Source organism: Oncorhynchus mykiss, chromosome 19, assembly GCF_013265735.2.
Source record: "Oncorhynchus mykiss isolate Arlee chromosome 19, USDA_OmykA_1.1, whole genome shotgun sequence".
Taxonomy (NCBI): domain Eukaryota; kingdom Metazoa; phylum Chordata; class Actinopteri; order Salmoniformes; family Salmonidae; genus Oncorhynchus; species Oncorhynchus mykiss.
In genome coordinates, this window is record NC_048583.1 from 34,024,998 (window position 1) to 34,043,634 (window position 18,637).

Genomic DNA, 18,637 nt, shown 5'->3' on the forward strand with positions numbered 1-18,637 from the left:
CGGTTGACCGTTTTATATGTGGATTTATTGGTGGAGTAGAGGACCTTGTGCATTTCAGGTAAAATAACAACTCAATGTTTATATCCCAGGACAAATTAGCTAGCAACAGCAAGCTAGCTAAATAGGACAAATTAGCTAGCAAGTGCAAGCTAACTAGCTAAATTTCCATAAATGTATAATGCTTTTCGACCTGTCCCCAAATTAATATAATTGGTTCAGAGTTGGTTTGATATTTTAACCTGCCTGTCGTGATCGCGTTTGGTGTGGGGGACAAAATAGATTTATGCACGATGGCGCACGCGCGCAGACGGTTTGGGTTCCGTGTTACACGATTTCTAAATGTATTTTGCAACGCTCGCGCACGCGACACAAGCGGTGTGGTCAGCCTGTAAGAGTTCAATTCTGATTTACGGGCCCTTCCCAACAATGCAGAGAGAGAGAAACATTTTATAATAGAAAAATAACACAAGGAATAAATAATACACTTGGAAATATACAGGGTACTGGACAAAATGTTACTCCCACTGAGCCAGAATCATCCCTGGCATGTTCGTGATCATTGCGTTCGAGAGTCGGAAGCCTTCACCTCACCTGTCCGCGCAGGTTCTTCCTGTTCTGTCACATTCAATTTCTGAAAGTCCGACTGCTGAGGAGTGTCAGAAGAGGAACATCTAATTATCTCTCCTGTACTTTAACTCAAAGAAAGTACTCGGCTTGTATTTCGCAGATGTTGGTTTACATTGTCAGTAACAAACACACAAATACATCAAACAATTTTTTACTTTACTTTTTTTTTTATTCAATTATTTTCTCTATCAAAAAGAAGACATATAGTAACTCATGTTAAATTCAGAAATTAGGTTTTTCGTGACAGACTAAGGTACGCTAACCCCATTCCGTACAAATGTGCGCAACCGCGACATTCAAACGAGGCTGCAAAGAAAACAAATGGGATTGTAGCGACACTGTTGACATCAAAATCTGGGGTGTGAACTACTCATGTTAAATTCAGAAATTAGGTTTTTCGTGACAGACTAAGGTACGCTAACCCCATTCCGTACAAATGTGCGCAACCGCGACATTCAAACGAGGCTGCAAAGAAAACAAATGGGATTGTAGCGACACTGTTGACATCAAAATCTGGGGTGTGAACTACGGTTCTATTTAAGCGTTGATTGACATAGTAATGGCTCTATAGTATTGGAGAAGCTGTACGTTACATCGTGACCTGTCATGGCGTAATGTACAGTGCGCATAAATCAACTAATTCTGTCTTACTGCCTCTCTCCACCAGGTGTAGCACTGCTCTCACCGTTTAAAAACAAGAAAGGTACAGGGTAAGGGGGATACCTAGTCATTTTTTGCATCATCACTGCAAGATTTCATGACTCTCAAAAGCTGCTGTTTACTTCTGAAGATCACTTTAGCACCGCCCTAAAAACCCAGTTCAAATTCGACACAAACCTTCAAATAGGTATGTAATGACACATTATATAAACTCTTTATAATGTTTTATTTACATTTTAGAGGCGATAAGCTGATAAATTGGACAGATCGAGTGAAAAAAGCTGTTCCCCCACCCGTCATTTAAAAAAAGACCCGACGGAGCTCATTGTCTTCTTGAATCATGCAGAGATGGGCATCATGAAGGTCTCGTCATTGATTTTGTTGGAAAGGGGAGAAATTGTGCTTTACATTGGTATTGATATTACAGTTGATCTGGAAGTATCGTGTTTTTTGGGCACTAAAATAAGGTCAGGTTGTACAGACCAGCACGATGTACTAAAGTGAGTGAGTTTACGTTAATTGTTCAACAGATGGCAAAAGGATGACCACGGAATAAGAGGATGTATGAAATAGCTATCTGTAACGTCGACGATGGGAGTCGAGAAACAGGTGGTAAATTTAATATAACAAATAACGATACAACACAGGAGTAGCATCTAGACATGAACAACAGAAACAATGCTGCCTGGGGAAGGAACCTAAGGGAGTGCCAGATAAGGGGAGGTAATGGAGGCCAGGTGTGCTTAATGATGAAGCGCAGGTGCGCGTAATGATGAAAGCCAGGTGCCGTAATGATGGTTCCCTGGATGGGTGATTAGTAAACCTGCGACGTCGAATGCCGGAGGGGAGGAGCGGAAGTATTACGTGACACTATCAATGTACCCTTGATAAAGATGAGCAAAAAAGACAGTATAAAATGAACCTGAAACAAATACTGAGCTATATTGCATGCAAAAAAAATGAAATGATATGTCTTTATACTAATACAATTACTCAGAGAAAGATTTTGTTTAACAAGTTTTTTTTTAATCCCTCGAAAAGATAGGGCTCGAAATTTTTAGCACCCCTGTTTTCCCCTTCCGAGGACAACGACACAGCCCTTCTAGATTTTTTATGAGATTGGAGAACATATTGGGAGGGACTGTAGACCATTCCTCCATATAGAATCTTTCCAGATCCTTGAAATCCTAGGTATGTTTTTTTTCTGCATACGCATCCTTCCTTCGATTATAAACCCACCACTGGTGCGAGGCCAAAGAGCTCTATTTTCATGTCACCTGACCATGGCACTGGTTTCAATCCAAGTGACATTGCCATTTAGAAAAGTCCAAGCATTTACATTTGTTAGATGACATGAAAATAAAGCTCTTTGGCCAGGCACACCAGTGGTAGGTTCGGTGTGGAACGAAGGATGCATATACAGAAAAGAACCCCCATACCTACTTTAAAATATGCTGGTGGATCTTATAGGGATATTTAACTTCCACTGGTCCTGGGCCCCTTGTTAAGGTCAACCCGGTACCAGGAAATTTTAGCCAAAAGCCTGGTTGCCTCTGCAAGGAAGCTGAAACTCGGCCACTAGTGGATCTTCCAGAAATACAATAACCCCAAGTACACATCAAAATCCACAAAGAAATGGTTAATTGACCATTTTGCAATGGCCATCTCAGTCTCCAGACTTGAACCACATTAAAAACCTGTGGTTTCAATTGAAGAGGGCTTTTTTGCTAATAATTTATCTAGGGTGCTAATATTTTCAGTCATGACTGTATGTTTATCTCGGTCAAAGTCCCTTTGTGTAAGTAGGGGGCTGTGTGCTGCTGTGTTTGGCAGACTGTCAGTTCCAGAGTCTCCTTCAGTCGGTGCCTAGTGGTACAGAGTTTGTAGGTACTAAGTATTCATATCAGCATCCTCTGCCCCTTCACAGCACCTCTGCTAGATTTGGGGATAGTATAAATTCCATAACGTGACCCTGCAATGGCCCCTGGCATGCAGGCGATAGTGTCTGTGCCTCCCCCCCAAGGCCAGATTGTCCTCTCCAGGCCAACGTAGCGATTGGTCAGACAATCCCGGGGCTCCAGGCAGTGCAGCACACAGAACATGGCAGTGGGGACAGAGTGTAGGGCTGCAATGCAATTCAAACACAGAAAGAAGCCTATCTTTAGAGTTAACAAAAATCTTAGAGGGTGTCACACCCTGACCATAGAGAGCCTTTTATTCTCCATTTTGGTTAGGTCGGGGTGTGGCTAGGGTGGGTAATCTAGTGTGTATTTCTTTGTTGGCCTGGTATGGTTCCCAATCAGACGCAGCTGTTTAGTGTTGTCTCTGATTGGGGATCATATTTAGGCAGCCATTTCCCCACGGGGTTTTGTGGGATCTTGTTTCTGTGTAGTTGCCTGTGAGCACTGTTTGAGCTTCACGTATAGTTTATTCTTTATTGTTTTTTGTGCGTTTGACTATCAATAAAATATGTCGAACCGATTCCACGCTGCGATTTGGTCTGAGTGTATTTACGACGACTGTGACAGAGGGATAATGGCACCACTGAATATTGTCACGCCCTGATCTGTTTCACCTGTCCTTGTGCTTGTCTCCACCCCCCTCCACGTGTCGTTCATCTTCCCCATTACACTTATACCTGTGTTTTCTGTTTGTCTGTTGCCAGTTCGTCTTGTTTGTCAAATCAACCAGTGGTTTGTCTCAGCTCCTGCTTTTCCCTAGTCGCTCTTTCCCACCCTCCTGGTCTTGACCCTTGCCCTTTGCCCCCCTACTATGGATTATCGACCCCTGCCTGCCTTGACCTGTCATTCCCCTGCCCCTGTTGCTGTAATAAACATTGTTACTTCAACACAGTCTACATTTGGGTCTTACCTGAAATGTGATAATATAGTATGTAGTATAGTATGTATTTACTCCATGAGTCAATACTGATCTAGATCAGATATGACCTCCTCAATACTGACGCTATTCCTTTCATCACATCCTTGACTCAACAGAATGGGAACTCTGGCTCGTTGAGGCTGGATGCAAAACAGAAAAGAAAGATGTTTGTTAGAACAAGTCTGTGTAACAAATCTGTGTAAGTATCATTGACGGCCAACTGTCGTACACGGTGAGGCGCCTCCTGAAGGTTCGACCTCAGGGCAGGGGATTCCAGTACCTGGTTGACTGGGAGGGTTATGGCCCGGAGGAGAGGTGCTGGGTCCCCGCTAGGGACATCCTGGGCCCAGAACTCATCGCTGAGTTCCAATGCCGGCACCCCAGTCAACCCCGCGGTCGAACCTTCAGGAGGCTCCTCACTGTGTATGTCGGTTGGCCCTTCGATGAGACAGGGGAGAGGGGTGGGCCTGGAAACAGGAGACAAAAGGGCTGTAAGACACAGGTTTAATCCTAGACACATGAAAGGTGGGATGTAAGACAAACAGTGCAACAGAAGACAAACAGCAGAGGGGCTAATGATCATCAGATGTCCAGGACCATGGTAGGCCTACAAAAGCGTTGCCGCACAGGTCAGGGTCCGATGGGAGCCCGGGTGGCAAGCAAGCCTGGAGGAGTGGGCCCACTCCAGGACTGAGGGGCAGACCGCATCAGGCACAAACATACGGTTATCTGGGCCCCCCCGGGGTTCGGTTGGGAACACTGCGCCTCACGGACCTGCTTCCCTATTCCCCAGCTGAGTGCCTCCGCCAGACACAAGGTGGAAAGGATGGTCTCGGGGTCTGAGGGGGTAGCCACGGGGCTATAGCGGCATGACAGCGCATCTGGCTTGATATTCTTGGATCCTTGTTGGTAGGAGAGGGAGACGTTAAACCAGGTGAAAAGCAGGTCCCACCTAGCTTGGCTGGAATTGAGACGCTTGGCGGTGCAGAGATACTCCAGGTTCTTGTGGTCTGTCCACACAATAAACGGATGTTCCAACCCCATCCAACCAGTGTCTCCACTCCTCCAATGCCATCTTCACCGCGAGAAGCTCACGATTCCCCACATCGTAGTTCCTCTCCGTGGCATTGAGGTGATGGGAGAAGAAGGCACAGGGATGTAACTTGAGGTCCAGGGCAGAACGCTGGGACAGGACATCCCCCACTCTGACATTCCGAAGCATTAGCCTCCACTACAAACTGACTGAACGGGTCAGGATGAACCAATATGGGAGCAGTGGTGAAACAGTGCTTGAGGTCCCGGAACGCCCAATCAGCAGCTGGGGACCATGTGAATGGAATCTTGGGAGAGGTGAGTGCAGACAGGGGGGAAGCCAGGGTGCTGTAACCCCGCATAAAGCGGTGATAGAAGTTGGCAAATCCCAGGAAACATTGCAGCTGCACTCTGGATGTAGGCTGGGGTCAATCCACCACCGCTCTCACCTTCCTGGGATCCATCTGTATATTCCTGCAGCGATGATGTAACCAAGGAAGGGGATGGTGGAGCGATGGAATTAGCATTTCTCTCCGCTTTCACAAAAAGCTGGTGTTCCAGTAGGCGATTGAGGACCTGTCGGATGTGGAGCATGTGTTCTTGGGCTGAGTGGGAGAAAACGAGGATGTCATCGAGGTAGACGAAAATGAACCAGTTCAACATGTCGCAAAGAATGTTTCTAACCAGGGCCTGGAACACAGCAGGGGCATTGGTGAATCCAAATGGCATGACCAGGTATTCGTAATGGCCACATTGAAGGCAGTCTTCCACTCGTCCCCTTCCCATATCCGCACCAGATGGTAGGCGTTCTACAGATCTAACTTGGAAAAAACGGTGGCCCCCTGGAGAGGCTCGAAGGCCGAGGCAATGAGTGGTAGTGGATAGCGGTTCTTCACCGTGAAGTCATTGAGCTCCCGGTAGTCAATGCATGGGCGTAGGGTTTTGTCCTTCTTCTCCACAAAGAAGAACACTGCCCCAGTGTGGGAGGCAGAAGGATGGATACACCCGGCAGTCCTCGATGTAGGTCTCCATGGCCTTGGTCTCCGGACCCAACAGAGAGTACAGTCGTCCCCGGGGTGGTGTGGTTCCTGGGAGAAGGTTGATCACGAAATCATAGTGTCGGTGCGGAGGAAGTGAAGTGACCTGGGCCTTACTGAAAACCTCCCGGAGGTCCTGGTACTCTGCGGGAATGGCAGAGAGGTCCGGGGCAACTTCCGAGCCCACAGGAAGACGTCCCGGGGCAGGCTGCGCTGACTTCAGACAATGGGCGGGGCTCCTGGTCAGGGCAGATAGAATGGTCAGAACTGGGGGAACTAGGAAACAGAACTTGAAAGCAGGGAGATGGGAAAACACGCTGGTAAGACCTGACAAGACGAACTGAAAACAGACAAACAGAGGACACAGGTATAAATACACTGGGGATAATGAGGAAGATGACCCGACTTCTGGAGGAGAGTGGAGACAAGCACAAAGACAGGTGATACAGATCAGGGTGTGACAGAAAGTAATTACACTCTGGCGTCACTGTGAGCAGAATCTTCTCCTTCCACCTCCTCCATCTATAAAATGAGTTTGTTAATAAACTTATGTGGCAGTTCCAAAGCCCCTGTAAGTGCAGGTGGACCGTGAGGGCCTGGAGTACTGCTCCATTGTAACACAGAGAACAAGAGTGGGTCAGCGTCGCATCAAGCCTGGAGTACTGGGAGCAGAAAGCGAGGGAGAGAAAGAGAGAGAGGATATACAGAAGTACAGCTATACTTATTGAGCCGCTAACTTCATTGCACCACCATTCCCAAATGAGCCACGACCGCTGAACTGAGCCAGTCCTGGCTGGAAGATCATTCAAGTATGGAGATTCAAGCTTCCTCAACACCTGGATTACACCTGCCCCATACCCCTGCCCTGCAGAATGGCTGTATTACTTTGCAAACCTGCAGTGAAAAGCAATATTGTTTTTAAATATAATTTATAGATGCTTAATAGATGAATAGTATTAATAGTATGAACAGTACTGAAACTGTAATGCAGACAGACCTCTGTCTACTTTACCTGCTTGCCATGTCTTGCTCGTCGAACCCTGCCCAGTCGAACCCTGCCCTGGTCAACAGAGACTGGACCAAACAGCGTGTCATGGCAGTGTCATCACGTAATGTAAAATACCTGAGGGGAAACCACAACGACGATATGATGACGACATGAGAATATGTGGTGATGGGTGTGTGATATTGGGCTTAGGGGCACATTCACAGAAGACAGCTATAAATGTGTAGCCTTTTTCTATTCAATAAATTGCTTAATGTTGCTCTGAGCAATGCACATATTTGATAGGGTTTAGAGGAGGTAGATGCATGGTGATAAATGTGAGTATTTGTACTGTAGACCTACACATTAGGGGGCTTTCACACCGAATTGGTTTGGAGCGTTTGTTTTCCAAACTCTGGTGCGTTTTCTCCCTTTGTTCGATGAGTTTGGGCTGGTGTGATCACTGTCCGCACTCGGGAGCGCACAGTGGTTCGCTCAAAAAGGGGGGTCTCGGTCAGATTCAATTTGTACCATGGTGCGTTTCCCTGCAGGTGAGAATGCAGTCCGGACCAGACACAGGAAAATAACCCGCTGGGCCAATAACCGAAAGGCTGCTGGTTCGAAAACGCTACCCGACAATGTGAAAAATCGGTCGATAGGCCCTTTGCAAGGCACTTAACCCTAATTTGCTACAGGGGCACTGTACTACTATGCCTGACAATGTAAAACAACACATTTTACCGCACATATCTGGTGTATAACAATAAAACATAATGTAGGCTACCGAATATAACCTATTCACGTCGCAGGAAGAGAGGTTATTGCGCTGTTTCCTCGTGCTTGTTGTTGGAAGCGAAAGTAATATGAAGATTGGGACACAGTGATGCTTGGGGTGATCGTAGATTTAACATGAGCATTTTTTTTCAATAAACAAATGACTTGCATGGACACATGGCACATTGAAAGTATCCGCCAACGCAGTCTCCCAGCACCGCAGCAACCAGTTTCACCGCTGAACCAGGACAAAGAGGCTGGCTCCCACTGACCGCACCTCCATGACGGCCATGTTGTGCAGAGCTTTTCAGACAACCAGCGGAGCGTAATATCGCCAAGTAGCCTTCCACACCGAGTACACAACGCCCCTCTATTCAAAGCGGCTAGTGCCTCAACATTCTAAGATCTAATTTAACAGCGCAATATTAATATGTATACACTACATGTCAAAGGTTTTAGACACCTACTCATTCAAGGGTTTTTCTTTATTTGTACTATTATCTACATTGTAGAATAATAGTGAGGGCATCAAAACTATTAAATAACACATATGGAATCATGTAGTAACCAAAAAAAGTGTTAAACAAATCTAAATATATTTTATGTTTGAGATTCTTCCAATAGCCACTCCTTGCCTTCATGACAGCTTTACACACTCTTGGAATTATCTCAACCAGCTCCATAAGGTAAGTCACCTGGAATGTATTTCAACTAACAAGTGTGTAACGACCAACGCTGGAGATGAGAAGCAGGTAACAGGACAGGAACAGCGTCAGAACACGGGTAAACAAAGACAGGCGTGACAGTACCCCCGTAGGGGCGCCACATGGTGTCCCACCTGGGAGAGCCTGATGGCCGGCTGAGGCACGTGCGCTGGACAAACCGGCTGGGCGCAAAATCCCGACAAACTGGCAGGGGTGTGGGAGCCTGACAACCCGGTTGATGTGTGACAGCCTGTAGATCCCACTGAGGCGTGGGAGCCCGATGATCTGGCAGAGGCATAGCAGCCTGGTGAGCCTACTGGGCGTAAAACCCTGACGATCAGGCTGAGACCTAGGGCGTGACAGCCCGACGAGTTGGCTTAGGCACCCTGGTTCCATCGGTGTCGGCCCTGGACCCGAGTCACCACCAACCGGAACGTCAGTACTCCCCGATGCTTTGTATGATGGCTGCTGCATTCTGTAACGACTGACACTGGAGATGAGAAGCAGATACGGGGAGTTGAACATTTATCGCGGAACAGACAGGTAACAAGACAGGAACAGCTTCAGCACGTGGGTAAACAAAGACAAATTACAATTAATGCAGCAGCGGGGAACAGAGATGGGGAACTGACAAATATAAGGGATGTAAACTGGTGATTGAGTCCAGGTGAGTCCAATAATACGCTGATGAGCGTGACGGGGAAAGGCAGGTGTGCGTACTGATGGTGGCAGGAGTGCATAATGCTGGAGAGCAGACATGACAAGGTGTGCCTTCTTAATTTGTGTAATTTCTTGCCTTCTTAATGCATTTGAGCCAGTCAGTTGTGTTGTGACAAGGTACGGGGGGGTATACAGAAGATAGCCCTATTTGGTAAAATACCAAGTCCATATTATGTCAAGAACAGCTCAAATGAGCAAAGAGAAACGACAGTCCATCATTACCGTAAGACATGAAGGTCAGTCAATATAGAACATTTCAAGAAATTTAAAAGTTTCTTCAAGTGCAGTCGCAAAAATCATCAAGCGCTACAATGAAACTGGCTCTCATGAGGACTGCTACTGTAACGTCTGCTTCCAACTTACACTCTCAAACACGTAGATCCCCTGAACGCAGCTCACTTTCCAGCTCACACTCTCAAACACATAGATCGACTGACTGCAACTCACTCTCCAGATTCCAATCACCTGAATTCTGATCACCTGTTCACACACCTGTATGCCATTATCACACACTATTTAGTTCAGTTATTTGCACCCCATCATTGTGAGATATTGTTTGTTTTGTGACACACTTCTATTCGGAGTGCTGGTGGTCCTGTAATTTAATCCACCCGTGTATGATAGTTTATGCCTGCCCCAGGCATAAAGGCAGAGGTGTATTAAATTACAATCGATATTGATGATTTTTTCCCATATCTGAACTTTATATACTGGTTCTTAAGATAATTTCTAAAGTAATGTAAAATATTAAGATTTTGATTTGGTAAATACATGTTTCTGAGTATCATCAAGGCATATATGGACATTTAAACATAACAACGATGAATACATATAATTCAAACTTCAAAATAGTAAAAAAACAAACATGGAAAAAATACAATTAATGTGAAATGTTATATAAAATACCATAGGCACAATTTCTGTAATTTCCTTTTTAACTAAAATAGCACATTTTATGATGTGGTGATAATGACATTTCCCCTCTGGTATTTGGGGATCTTGTTTCCAGACAGAGTGAAGAAAATGTTCAGATAGATAAAACGCAGTCTCAGGAGGTTTCATTTTTCAAAACATTTAACAACCATGCCCACATTTGCAAAATCAACCATGAATAGTGTGTAAATAGTACTTTTGTTGTCTCTTGGTGTTTTTCCTATATATAACTCTTATTTTTATTTTACCGTTCGGTACTTTGTCATGTATACTGAACAAAAATATAAATGCATCATGTTTAGTGTTGGTCCCATGTTTCATGAGCTTAAAAGATCCCATAAATGTTCTATACGCACAGAAAGCTTATTTATCTAAAATATTGTGCACAAATTTGTTTACATCCCTATTAGTGAGTATTTCTACCTTGCCAAGATAATTCATTCACCTGGCAGGTGTGGCATATCAATAAGCTGATTAAACAGCATGATCATTACACAGGTGCATCATTACAAGGGCATTCACTTAAATCCACACACAATCAAATGGATTGTGAACTACCTGACCAATAGACCACAGTTCGTAAGACTGAACCAGGCAATATCAGATATTTTCTGCTTACACAAATGACTTCACACACAAGAATGAACTGAGCCACTTACAGTAATTCTCTGATGACTCTGCTATATATAGTAAGCTGTGTCATGAGAGGAGACAATGCTCATCACAGGGATATGACGGAGTCCTTTGTTTTTCCTACCACTAGCTCCTTGATCTTCAGTACATTCAGGTCCAAGTAATTGGCCTCACACCATTTCACAAAGATGTTATTAATCCCATTTCTATTAATTGTGAAGAGATTGGCCCTATTGACTCTTCTAAGTACTTGTGTTTCACAGCGCAAACACAGGGGAACCCAAGAGCGGACTCAGATGCGGAAGCAGGGATGAATGAACCAAAATGTTTATTGTACACAGAGAGATGTGGAGTGCAGAACCGGGGTAGCTCAGATAAATTGCAGAAAACCCAGAAGTGTAGAGTGAGGTTGGAGTTGACTGAGTTGAACAGGGTAAACAGGTCCGGAGGGGAATCCAAGGCAGTGGTGGTGAGTGAAGTCCAGAGCAAGGTGGTTGGGTGGTGAGATGTGGTACAGGAGCCAGCAACAGAGCGGTAATGAGCAGAGATTACAATCTGGCAGAGTGGAAGTGGCAGGAATGAGTATTTGTAGAGGTCTTGATTATGGAACAGGTTGTAGCTGGTAGCGATCTGCTCTGACTCCAGCACAACTGTCTCCAACCACACAATCACACCAAGAGCGAGAGAGAGAGTGTACAGGGAGAGAACTGCAGGTTAAGACGACACCGGATGAACACAAGAGGGCGTAGTGGGAGCGGATGTGACAACTTGGGTGTAATAGTGGACAACAAACTGAACTGAAAGGATACTTCTCTACAAAAAAGCTCAATCCAGACTGTACTTTTTAAGGAAGCTTAGATATTTTAGTGTATGTGACAAAATGCTTCGTATGTTCTATAGCAGTGTAGTGGCGAGTGTAGTGACCTATGCCATTGTGTGCTGAAAAGGACATTTAGCCAAGGAAGACAAACAAGCTTGACAAAATCATTAACAAAGCCAGTGTTACAATTGGCTGCAGCCTGGAATCAATACAGGACATGTTCATAAAAAGGCTGCAAGTAAAAACATACACAATCATGGACAGTGACACACACACACACACACACACACACACACACACACACACACACACACACACACACTCCACAGCTCTCTAATGCAACACAGGAGCAGCTTCAGTAGCAGGTTCATCCTGCCCAGATGTTACACAGAGAGGTTTAGACAGTCATTTTTACCCACAGCCATGAGGCTTTTTAATGAGTCTAATTAATTAACTGTGTTATAAGGTCATTCTATTGGAAAATGTTGTTGCCTATTTTCCCCAGAGAAGGATAGAAAACAGCACTTGAATAAGACTATTATTTTATGGATACTATGGTTAGTGCGTGTGCCTTTGTCTTAATGTGTTATTTTATTTATACATTTTTCTTATTTTTATCATGTGTTGGTCATTGTTGCATGTTCTGTCATTGTAAGACATTGATGTTGCATGCTGTGATAAAACAATTCCCAAACTGGGATTAATAAAGTAATACTCTACTCTCACCTTGTGCTGGGGACAATAAAAGGCCAATAAAATGTGCAGTTTTGTCACACAACACAATGCCACAGATGTCTGAGGGAGTGTGCAATTGGCATGTTGACTGCAGGAATGTCCATCAGAGCTGTTGCTAGATAATTTCATGTTTGTTTCTCTACCATAAGCCGACTCTAATGTCGTTTTAGAGAATTTGGTAGTACGTCCAACCGGCCACACAGCCGCAGACCGTGTGTAACCACGCCAGTCCAGGACCTCCACTTCCGGATTCTTCACCTGTGGGATTGTCTGAGACCAGCCACCTGGATAGCTAATGAAACGGAGGAGTATTTCGTTCTGAAATAAAGCTCTTTTGTGTGTAAAAACTCATTCTTATTGGCTGGTCCTGGCTCCCCAGTGGGTGGGCCTGGCTCACCTATGAGTGGATATATATGCCCTCCCAGGCCCACCCATGGCTTCACCCCTGCCCAGTCATGTGAAATCCATAGATTAGGCCCTAATGAATTTATTTCAGTTGAATGATTTCCTTCTATGAATTGTAACTCAGTAAAATTGTTGAAATGGTTACATGTTGTGTTTATATTTTTGTTCAGTATATCTGTATGTTTTATGTGGACCCCAGGAGGAGTAGCTGCTGCATGTGCAGTAGCTAAGAACTCGCCAGCTTGTAGTCATAAAATCAGGAAAAAAATGATCTCTGGTTCATTCAGCCGTCCCTATGGGAAAAAATGAATGGGGAAAGAATACAGTTTTGGAATAAACGCAGAAAATAAGATCTGATCATTTCACAGGCTTAGATCTTATACGGTTTCTTCTGTGAGATAATACATTTCAGTTAACATGACTTTATGAAATATGAAGCCTTTATTTGATTTGTTTCTAGTTATTACATATATTTTTCAAAATTCACAAATAGTTAAGTTTGCTGATGAAGATTATCTCATAAAACAAAATGTATAAGCTCTCCTAAGCCTGTGTTTACCACAGACCTCATTGTCGACGTTTATCCAAAACCCCTACAAAAATGACATACATTTTCCTCATAGGGTTTGTCCAATGAACAATGGAGGAGTTAGTGCCTACAAAAAGACACCATCACTATTTCTCTTTCCACAGATAGAACAATGAGACCGATATTTCACCGGTTGTATAAATCAAATAAGCCAAGTGTCCAGCAGTGTGAGAAGATGGAACGAGATGGATTTTGCTAATTTTCTCATCGATGAAACCTTTAATATTAATACAGTTTTCTGTTCCCAAAACTATGTTACGAACAGTGAACTAAGTTTTGTAGATGTTATATAAATATTCATACACATAGCTCATATAAACAAAGACATTCCGTAGTAAGAACACATACACCCAGCCATAAGACTGACCCCCTCTTCCTTATATAAACACACATCTCATCTCCCTCTAACTGGCCTGTCCCAAGAGCAAAGAACTTTTGCTGTGCACCAATGGGGCCCGCTCTGGCTAGAGCAAGGCCCGCCTCCAACCCTCCGACCAGTCAAGAAGACCGAAACGACAAGACTCCACCTACTTTATTCTATGTATAAAAATGTATGTAACCATTGTATAGGCCTCTTTTTCACCTGGCTCCTTGCCGAGTTATGTGAACTAGGTCCGTGCACGTAAAACTGCGGGACAAGATATCTCTGACTCATTAAAACTGTCTTTTGTTACAACTGAAATCCACTCTGTCCAGCGTCCGTGATTTGGTCTCAACTCTCCAGTATTTGAACACTAACATAGACTTTATCCTTGACTAACGTTTTTAAAAAGTGCATTGTGCAGGAGTGCAAAGGCGAATTGAGTTATTGCACATGCGCACTTTACAGAGTAGGAACTTCACAGAGTAGGCGTTCCCTAACGGAAATATTCAAATGTATGCTATAGTGCGCAAACAGGATCTCGCTAACTCATGCTTGGCTCTGTCCTCCTTCTTGCTTGTTCTGCCACTATGACTTCATTTGTTCCCATTTGAAACGACGGGATGTGGTCTACCTTGGTTTAGTTATAAAAATCTTTGGTACCATAGTATGAATACAGTGAAATGCCTCGTTTTTTCCATCATTCAATTTCCCCAATAGCGGATTTGAGAAACACTTAAAATAAGGTCTGTGTTTTGTGTAGGCTTACCCTGGCGGGACTTTGCAATAACCCTGTAAATCTCTAGGACAAGGTGACTTATTGGATGCAGTCTATCACAGTGCCATCCGTTTTGTCACCAAAGCCCCACATACTACCCACCCCTGAGACCTATACGCTCTCGTTGGCTGGCCATCGCTTCATACTCGTTGCCAAACCCACTGGCTCCAGGTCATCTACAAGTCTTTGCTAGGTAAAGCCCCGCCTTATCTCAGCTCACTGGTCACCATAGCAGCACCCACCCGTAGCACGCGCTCCAGCAGGTATATCTCACTGGTCACCCCCAAAGCCAATTCTCCCTTTGGCCGCCTCTCCTTCCAGTTCTCTACTGCCGTTGACTGGAACGAACTGCAAAAATCACTAAAGCTGGAGACTCTTACCTCACTCACTAGCTTTAAACACCAGCTGTCAGAGCAGCTCACAGATTACTGCACCTGTACATAGCTCATCTGTAAAAATCCCATCCAATCTACCTCATCCCCATACTGTATTTGTTTATTTATCTTGCTCCTTTGCACCCCAGTATCTCTACTTGCACATTCATCTTCTGCACATTCTACCATTCCAGTGTTTAATTCCAATATTGTAATTACTTCGCCACCATGGCCAATTTATTGCCTTACCTCTCTTCTCCTACCTCATTTGCACATGCTGTATATAGATTTTTCTACTGTACTATTGATTGTATGTTTGCTTATTCCATGTGTTGTTGTATGTGTCGAACTGCTTTGCTTTATCTACCGGAGGCGCCATACTAGTGGTGATAAACCCAGTCATTCTGGTCAGAAGCTAACTACTTTTTCGTCTAAATAACACTATATTGCCTGGAAATACGATGACATTGCTAAAGTAGTCAAATATTTAGTACGAAACAACTTTGCCAGCGTTATCATGTCGTCAAAGTTACTTTAGACAGATGGCAATGTTGTCATTAGCTAGAAAGTTCATCAAAAATAGCTAGAAATGCTAACGTTATCTAGCTAAAGTCCGGTGTCCTCCCCTCAATTTTAGCTAGGTAACGTATACTGCATCTAAAGTCAATCTGGCAACATCAAAATGATGACAAAAGATCTTCCTACTAATTATTTGCCTCCTTTTGAATATTATTGTATTTCCAAGCCACTTTAAAACACAAATGTCACTCTACAAATAACACTATCCATAATTTAAACATTGATGGTGTTATTACAGATGACAAAAAATGAATCACTAACTACTGTAGCAATTTTTACAGGAAATTGTATAGATCTACCTTCTCTCAGGAATTGACAGATATGTTTTTTGACTCACTGAATAATGTTCACTCTATCAGTGATATAGAATCTAAACAGTGTGATGAACCCATCATAGTTGAAGAGATTATCGAGTCTATCAAACATCTAAAGAACAATAAATCACCAGGTGTCTAGTTAAATAAAGGTTTAAAATATTTTAATTAAATTGTTGGAATTACGGCAGAAGTTATTTTCTTAAAAAGTAGCTCCCTTCCTACTTGAAGTATTTTTAGAGAGTTTTAAAAACAATGTTCTTCCTCTTACAATGAGTCGGGGTTAATAACATTGATACCTAAACCTAAAGAAGAGGTGCTGCTCATCAAAAACTGACGTCCAACGCGTCTTCTTAATAATGACTACTACTGATTGTATGTTACTACTTGCAAAAATAATTAAAGAAGTCCTGGACGCAATCATTGATGAAACCCAGTCTGGCTTTATGAGGAACAGACATATTTCTAACAATATCCGACTAGTATTAGACATACTTGACTACTCAGACCTAATAACCATGGATAGCTTCATATTATTTTTAGATTTTTATAAACATTTGACACGGTGGAACATCAGTTCCTCTTCCACTCCTTTGATAAATTTGGCTTTGGGGATTTTTCTGTAAGGCTATTAAGACTATTCGAATTGTAACAGCTCTATCAAACTCAAACATGGCACCTCACCTAGATTTGAGTTGAAGAGAGGAATTAGGCAAGGTTGTCCTATCTCACCGTATCTATTTTTATTAATCACCTAATTTCTTACAAATTATTTAAATAATAGTCCTGTACAAGGTATTTTCATAGCTAGTAAAGAAAGTATTATAAGCCAGCTGGCTGACGATACTACACTTTTCTGAAAGACGCTAGTCAGATTCCCATATCGATCAATGTAATAGAATCCTTTTCCAAAGCATCTGGTCAATGTCTTAACATTAATAAATGTGAACTCATGGCTGTCAACGATTGTGTGACACCCTCATATTATGATTTTCCAGTGAAAGAAGAACTTACATATTTATGCATAACCATTACAAAGGATCAGAAGTCTAGAGGCTTACTAAATGTTAACCTTCATATAAAAATAAACCCAAAAGAAGTTAAATCAATGGCTACAGAGGGACTTATCTTTATAAGGAAGAATCCTAATAACCAAGGCTGAAGGTATCTCTAGACTAACATATGCCACTCTATCTTTATATCTTGACGGTAAAATAAGCAAAGAGATAAACCAAGTGCTTTTCAACTTTCTGTGGAGAAACCGTACCCATTACATTAGAAAAACTGTTGTAATGAACACTTATGAGTATGGTGGGCTGAATTTTCTGGACTTTACTACCTTAAATAATACTTTTAAGATCAATTGGATTAAACAATTGCTAAGAAGACACACTTCTATGTGGAACTTTATTCCTCATCATGTCTTCTATACTTTTGGTGGCCTTAATTTCATGTTTGGTTTGCAATTATATTATTGCTAATTGTGAGGCTTATTTGATCTAATATATATTTCGTAACGGTTAGGTTGTTACAAATGTACTGATATAAGGGGACACGTGCAATTTCGTCAACTTTACAAAAAACGACTTTATATCGGAGTTGTGCCTGTTGTGATAGAGATAGACAGAGTCCTCATCATGGATATACCCTGTTTTAGCATGGAAAGGGAGGGAATACCTAGTCAGTTTTCCAACTGAATGTATTCAACTGAAATGTGTCTTCCGCATTTAACCCATAACCCAACACCTCTGACTCAGAGGTGCGGAGACTGCCTTAATCGACATCCATGTCTTCAGTGCCCGGAGAACAGTGGGTTAACTGCCTTGATCAGGGGCAGAACAACAGATGTGTACCTTGTCAGCTCCGGGATTCAATCCACCCCCAATCCAACATATATCCACCCCCAATCCATCCTATAGACGTGGTCATTGGGGGCTTCCCCATTTTAAAGTAGTCACTGGGTGGGGCAATCAGCTGATGAAGAAGGAGAAAATGTACAACTTTAAAATGGAAATAGCCACAATGACGCTGCCTATGCTGCCACAGACGGTATAATGCACAGATACAAAGTTGAGTCCTCTATATATCTCTATGGCCTGTTGGTCACGCCCCTATCTGCCATCTCATTGGCTAGAATGGTCAAGACCTGATCTTTCCTCCTCCCTCCTGCTTTCCATATTTGATTACATGTTTTTCCATTGTTAGAGCAGTAACTCAAATATATTGTCAATATAATAGACAATCTTTGACAATGTCGAGTCTCCTTTCCGGATTCTTCTTGACTATTTGATCCTTGTCATTTGACCTGTATGAAACGTTGAACGATGTAGCTAGAAATAAACGACATAGTACAACTGACACGCATAAACCCCGGCCCTAGTGCGAACGAACGGCTCTTTTTGAACGGATATTTTTGGTGAACATCGGGAACCGCATCGGCGAAAAAGCCGCTCATTTGTCTTCCTGATTTGCATAGTGCTTCTACGGCTTTTTGAGCTGAAACGTTTTTCTGCAAATAAATTACAAAATCATTCTCTAAAGAGGGCGAATCCTCACTGCAGAAAGTATAAACATTGAGGAGAGCACGTCAATCTGGTCAACAATTATTCCATAATCTGACAATGGCAGCCTCTATTTTGGGTTTTACACTAGATATTAGAAAAATGTTCATGGTTTTATGTCGATTTTTAAGCATTT

General features: G+C 43.1%; 1 pseudogene; it reads right to left on the reverse strand.

Annotated features, from left to right (window-relative positions):
• Nucleotides 1-813: 813 nt before the first annotated feature.
• On the reverse strand, nt 814-8,287 carry LOC110498334 (annotated as a pseudogene).
• Nucleotides 8,288-18,637: the final 10,350 nt, after the last annotated feature.